At 51.1% G+C, this 6,000-nt stretch overlaps 1 long non-coding RNA gene across 1 annotated transcript in view; it reads left to right on the forward strand.

Annotated features, from left to right (window-relative positions):
- LOC118350075 (uncharacterized) overlaps positions 1-2,372 on the forward strand; it is a 52,276-nt gene extending 49,904 nt beyond the window's left edge. The window contains exon 3 of the long non-coding RNA XR_004803225.1: positions 1,216-2,372. This is a non-coding gene — a long non-coding RNA (uncharacterized LOC118350075). The remainder of the gene's footprint in view (positions 1-1,215) is intronic.
- The last annotated feature ends 3,628 nt before the right edge of the window (positions 2,373-6,000 follow it).

The following is a 6,000-nucleotide window of genomic DNA, read 5'->3' on the forward strand; positions in this document are numbered from 1 at the left end:
ATAGGACTCATGTGACTTCCAAAATAGCCTACTTTAAATGTCATTAATATTTTCTTTCTTTTTTTTTTTAAATTTATTCATGAGAGACACAGAGAGGCAGAGACATAGGCAGGGGGAGAAGCAGGCTCCCTGCAGGGAGCCCGATGTGGGACTCGATCCCAGGACCCTGGGGTCACCCCTGAGCCGAAGGCAGACACTCAACCACCGAGCCACCCAGGCATCCGTCATTAATATTTTCCCAAGGAAGGGGCCAGTCCGGGTGGCTCAGTAGTTTAGCGCCTGCCTTTGGCCCAGGGCCTGATCCTGGAGACCTGGGATTGAGTCCCACATCGGGCTCCCTGCATGGAGCCTGCTTCTCCCTCTGCCTGTGTCTCTGCCTCTCTGTGTGTGTGTGTCTCTGATGAATAAATAAATAAAATCTTTAAAAAAAATAATATTTTCCCAAAGAAGAAGTCTTCTACTTGTGTTGCAGGTGAGGACTCGCCTTTCCAAACCAGCGGAATAAAAAAATTGAACCAAGGCCTTAAGCAAGCTTGTTCCCTCCTCCCTTCCCTCTTTTATTGAATGCTGCTGCCTCTAGGTTAGCAAGTGGCCTGCTGCTAGAGGGAGAAGGCCTCAAAGTGAATGAGAGAAAACATTATGTATAGAGTCTCTGACTAGCGACCCCCCTTCCCCTTTAGCCACTTCCTACTGTTTCCCACCTTACGCGTACATATATACACATACACACACGTGTGTATCAGGTAACTTGCAGAGATAGAAGAAATGAAGAGGGAGAAATTTAAAAGTAAGAAAATGATAAAAGGTTAGTCAACAAGGCATATTCCTTAAGTCTCATCTAAATTGCTGAGAGTGGGCTGCAAGTTTAGATCTGACTTCCCGGCAGCCAGTGCAAAGAGAAATGTACACCAGTTGCATAATTCACAGTGTCTGTAAGATTAAAACTAATGAGTCCCAAGGAACCATATGGATTAGGGTGTAGTGTCGTAATAAGGCATATGGGATCCACTCAGCAATGTCCTTGACAGCATTTCTAATCCCATCAAGGCGTTTCACAGGGCATGACAGAAGTTTACAGGGTTTGGAGAAAGTGCAAAAGAGGGAATATTAAATTCTAGCTAGAGCTAAAGTCTTCTGCTGGGGTTGGGCTGGGTTAATGTGAGCTTCCGCCTATAATAACAGAGCTTCCACCTGTGGTTCAATGTGCTGTTTCAGGTGCTGGGCTGGAGGTACGCGAGAGGCTATGGGAGTGGAGAGGAATACTCCCTTCTGACTTCGTTGGAGAAATGTGGGCTGATGCCAGGGCTCTGGAGGAGATGATGCTGATAGAAGGATCTAGGGGACAAAGGCAGGGAAAAGGCATTCCACGCATTGGGAGACTAGTGTCAGGAGACAGGTATGGAGAGCTGCTGGTGGGGATCTAAGGGCAGTGGGTGCTGCTGGAGTATGGTGTGAGGCAAGGTACGCTGGGGGTGGAGGCAAGGGCCCTCCTGGGCCGTCTTATGCGCTCTGCTGAGGAATGTGGCTTTGCTCTGTGCAGAGGTGCTGAGTTGCCGCTGCAGGGATTTGGGCAGGGGAGCCAGGGGAGCTGTAACCCTCACTATTGCCTTCATGCTGCACGATGTGTCTGACCAAAGTTCGGTGGATTAAGCAACAGCCCCACACTCTTGCACACAGATGCGAGTGTTCCCAAGGGGAGGGAGGCTCCACCTCAGGGTGCAGGTCTGTGGGATGCCTGGGGTGGCACTGGGTGGTGCTGAGACCCAAGGAACAGCAGCTACCCAAGGTCAGCTCTCCTGCCAGGGACCTGCAGAAGTACAGGGCGGCAAGGGGACAAACAGAAGGGACCCACCTCAGGTGGCACCCACATTCCATCAGCACCACAAGCCCATGGCCAAGCACAACATCCCTGGGGAGGGAAGATAAACTCTGCCCCCCTCCGTGGGAGTTCCTGCAAAGCCGCATGAGGAGAGGGGGGCTGAGCCACACTGGGAGGCTGGGAAGAACGCTGAACAATGATTCAGTCTACACTGGGGGCGAAGCAGCTGCACTTGACTTTGTAGAGAGATCACTTGGGCAGCTGTGTGGAGAGCAGGTTCAAGAGAGGCGATGCTGGCATCAGAGGGACCAGTGAGCAGGACCAGGTGAGACCTAGTGAGAGCCTGGGCTGGGCAATAGTGAGTGGAGAGAGGTGGTTCCAGCGACAGCTGAGATAAAACCATCATGGCTTAAGGACTGGGAGTCACCTACGGCTGGTTTTTAGGTGCCTTCCTGTACCGTGCCCAGAAGCTACTGCCAGGTCGCATACAAAACTGCTGGTTGCCCATCACATAGCTCTTTTCTTATTTCTTATTAAAACAACTTTGATTTTACTTGTGCCATTCATGTGCTTGTCTTTTTCTTTTTTTCCAGTGGAGTATGGAGCCCACCTCAGGGCCTAAACTCATAACCCCAAGATCAAGACCTGAACAGAGATCAAGAGTCAAATCTTGGGGCATCCGGGTGGCTCAGCTGCTAGAACATCTGACTCTTGATTTTGGTTCAGGTTATGATCTGAGGGTTATGAGATTGAGCCCTGCATTGGGCTCCATGCTCAGCTGGGAGTCTGCTGGAGAGTTTCTCTCTCCCTCTGCCCCTCCTCCCATTTGCACACTTTCTCTCTCTCAAATAAATAAATAAAATCTAAAAAAAAAAAAAAAAAAAAAAAGAGTTTCATGCTTAACTGACTGGGCCACCCAGGCACCCCATAATGCACTTACCTTTTTTTTTTTAATTTTTTTATTTACTAATGAGAGACAGCACAGCAGGGACACAGGCAGAGGGAGAAGTAGGCTCCGTGCAGGGAGCCCGACATGGGACTCGATCCCGGGTCTCCAGGATCAGGTCCTGGGCTGAAGGCGGCGCTAAACTGCTGAGCCACCGGGGCTGCCAATGCACTTATCTTTAAAAAGCTTCCTAGCTTCCCTTGTAGCTGAGGGTAGTTACATGGCAAGCCCTGGCTATTAGGATATAAATGAGCTTCACTGGGTTGTAGTACCAGGAACACATGTTAAAAGGGCACGTGTCCTTTTGCCATTTGCTCCTATCTTTGTTCTGCCCCAAAGGTAGACGGATGGCTAGCACTCCAGCAGCCAGCCATCTCGTTGCCAGGAGGCAATCGTGCTAAGGATGGCTGAGCAGAGAGAAGGAGCCTAAGTTTCTTTGTTTGTTTTTAAGATTTTATTTATTTATTTGAGAGAGAGAGTCTAGATCACATGAGTGGGAGGAGGGGCAGAGGGAGAGGGAGAGAGAATCTCCGGCAGACTCCACACTAAGTACAGAGTCCAACGCAGGGCTTGATCCCACGACCTGGAGATCATGGCCTGAGCTGAAATCAAGAGCTGGATGCTTAACTGACTAAGCCACCGAGGCTCCCCAGGAATCTTAAGTTTCTGACGATATCATAAAGACATCATGCCAATCCTCAACTGAATGTGGGGTATGTGTGAGAAAACAAATGCTTTTCTCTAAATGATTGATTTTTGAGTTTTCTGTTTGTAGCAGCCAAATTCCCGATACCACCCATGACCCTAGCAACACGAAGCGACATCATTTATTCAATAATCATCCCGAATCAATGACCCAAATGAGAAACATGAAAACCGCATCAAGGTGATACAGCCCAGTAGTAAGTAGCTGCTGCTGTATGTAAGTTTGTGGAGAGATTTTTCTTTGGTTTCTTTCTTCCTTGACCTCTCAACACACGTCTCGCTCAAACTCTCAGCCGCCTATCTGCCTTCTAATAACTGCTTAGGTGTTACATGTCTGGGAGAGTTAGCGGGGAAGAGTGCTGCCCATTGGATTTTGGAACAGGACTCCTAAAGAACAAACCTGGTGGCGGAAAAAAACCCACCCAGACGTGATGGTTCCTATTTCCAGAGAGTGGGCTGCCCGGATGCAATATCGGTCACAACAAACTGGCGTTTCTGTAGGTAATTTGACAAAGCACTTCGTGGACATTACTTTTTTAGCTGCTGCGGCCCAGTAAAGCGAGATGATTTGTTCAAGGAGACAAATTGACAAGGGACAGGGACAGGATTCATATTTTTCTGAGTTGTGTTTCCTTTCCTGAGCCAAAAGAGGTCTCAGGAACTGCACTGAGGAGAGCCTTCTGGGTACATGAGAGAAGAGGTGTCAAAGACAAATTTCACTAGTAGTTAAATCTAAGGAGAGAGAGAAACACTGAACTCCTCTGACATAAAAGGCAGGAAGGTGTTTTGGTTTGGTTTGGTTTTTCCTCTTTAAGTAGGCTCTACTCCCAGTCGGGAGCCCAGCATGGGGTTTGAACCCATGATCCTGAGATCAAGACCTGAGCTGAGATCAAGAGCCAGATGCTTAACCCGCTGAGCCACCCAGGCACCTCAAGAGGCAGGAGGGCTCTTAAACATGGGGGGAGGGGTGTCTACTGGGAAAGTACTTGAGGAGACTGGGAATGGGAAGGGGTGGAAGAGCTGGTTCCTGTGATTAGACCATTTATGTTTGCGAGCTGGCACTTGGGCTGCTCACCTTCCAGAGAGATGGAGAAATAGGGGGGGGGGGTGCTATCTTCCTTGATCATTACATTTCCAAGGCATGGCTCCCGGGTCCTGGAGCAGGACACTGCTGGGTGGTGAAACTGGTGAGAAGCTGGGAGGTGATTTACAACTCAAGGCAGCAGAGAAAGAATTCACCATTGCAAGTTGTGCTCTAAGAAAAGGGAGGTCAGGGACGTAGGGTCAGGAAGGAACCCGTCTAACGTTTACAGTCAAGGTGACAGGAACTTTAAGGCCATCTGGGTCAGAGGGTGGCTCCCCCTTCCTTGCTCTCCAGGAAGCTAGAGGTCTCAGAAGTCCCCATCCGATTGTTAAAAGGGGGCAGCTTTATCAGGGGACACACAGGGACCTGCTGCAGGAGGGACTCTGACTTAGAGCCTCATCCTGCCAGGTGATTATTTGCTCCCCACCTTGGCTTTCCAAAGCCCCGTGGTAAGGCCCTGCAGTTTTCTGGCCCAGTCTCCATCCTGGGGCCGAGAGTATTCATCGAAGCGACATGCCCAGGACAAACGCTTCTACTTCTCCAGGTGAAAAAACAGATGCTTTCAGCTCAGGTTGGAGTCCACGCAACAGGAGGGTAGAATCGGAGAGGTGGGGAAGGGAATTCTGTAGCCCAACTATAGGACCCAGGGACCCAGAATAATACCCCCTTCCAGAAATTACCATCACAAAAAGCCAATCCTGTAAGATCGACTGCTCGCAGCAGCAGCAGCAACACGGAAATCTGGGTGGCTGGGGCCGCTCAGGCTGCTGGCGGGACTGTCCTTTGCTCGAGGGGAGGTGACTGTGCTGACCTTAGAAATCCAGGGCTGGGGAAGTAGGAGCTGAAGGTATTTTCTTTTCCCCTTGAGGCTCTGATGTGGTTTTTTTGTTTTTGTTTTTGTTTTTTTTAATTAAAAGACCCAATACCGTCCCCTGAAGCTTCTTCACAAAGTAGTGCATTTTTAGAAAAGACAAAGGCGCGGGGGGGGGGGGGTCCCTAAGGAGTGGTGCCCCGAAGCGAAGCCTTTCTTCCCTCCTTGGAGAGCGCTGGGATTTTCTTAAAGGTTCTTTCTCCCCCCTCCCCTCTCCACCCTCCTCCCCACTTTTTTTTTCCTTTGGTCCTCGACCTCTCCCTGCGTTCTCCAAAGTAGAAACCGACGCTTATCCCTCTGGTGCTCCCATATCCATCTTCCCTGCAAATACCGAGGGTCTCTCATTCGGGTCGCCTGCACCCCCCGCACCCCCGCACCCCCGCAGGGCCGCAAGCCTGGCGCGCAGGGGGCGAGGAGGGAGCCCCTTCCGCCACACGGTGGCGCGCGCGAGCCTGCGAGAGCCCGGGAGGCACCGCTCGGCGCCGCCGTCCCGCGTCCCGCCCCGCCCGCGCCCCCGGCCCTCCGCGGCGGGATAGCGGGGAGCGCGCCCCGGAGCCGCGGAGCCCCCCGGCGGC

Source organism: Canis lupus, chromosome 10, assembly GCF_003254725.2.
Source record: "Canis lupus dingo isolate Sandy chromosome 10, ASM325472v2, whole genome shotgun sequence".
NCBI classification, from domain to species: domain Eukaryota; kingdom Metazoa; phylum Chordata; class Mammalia; order Carnivora; family Canidae; genus Canis; species Canis lupus.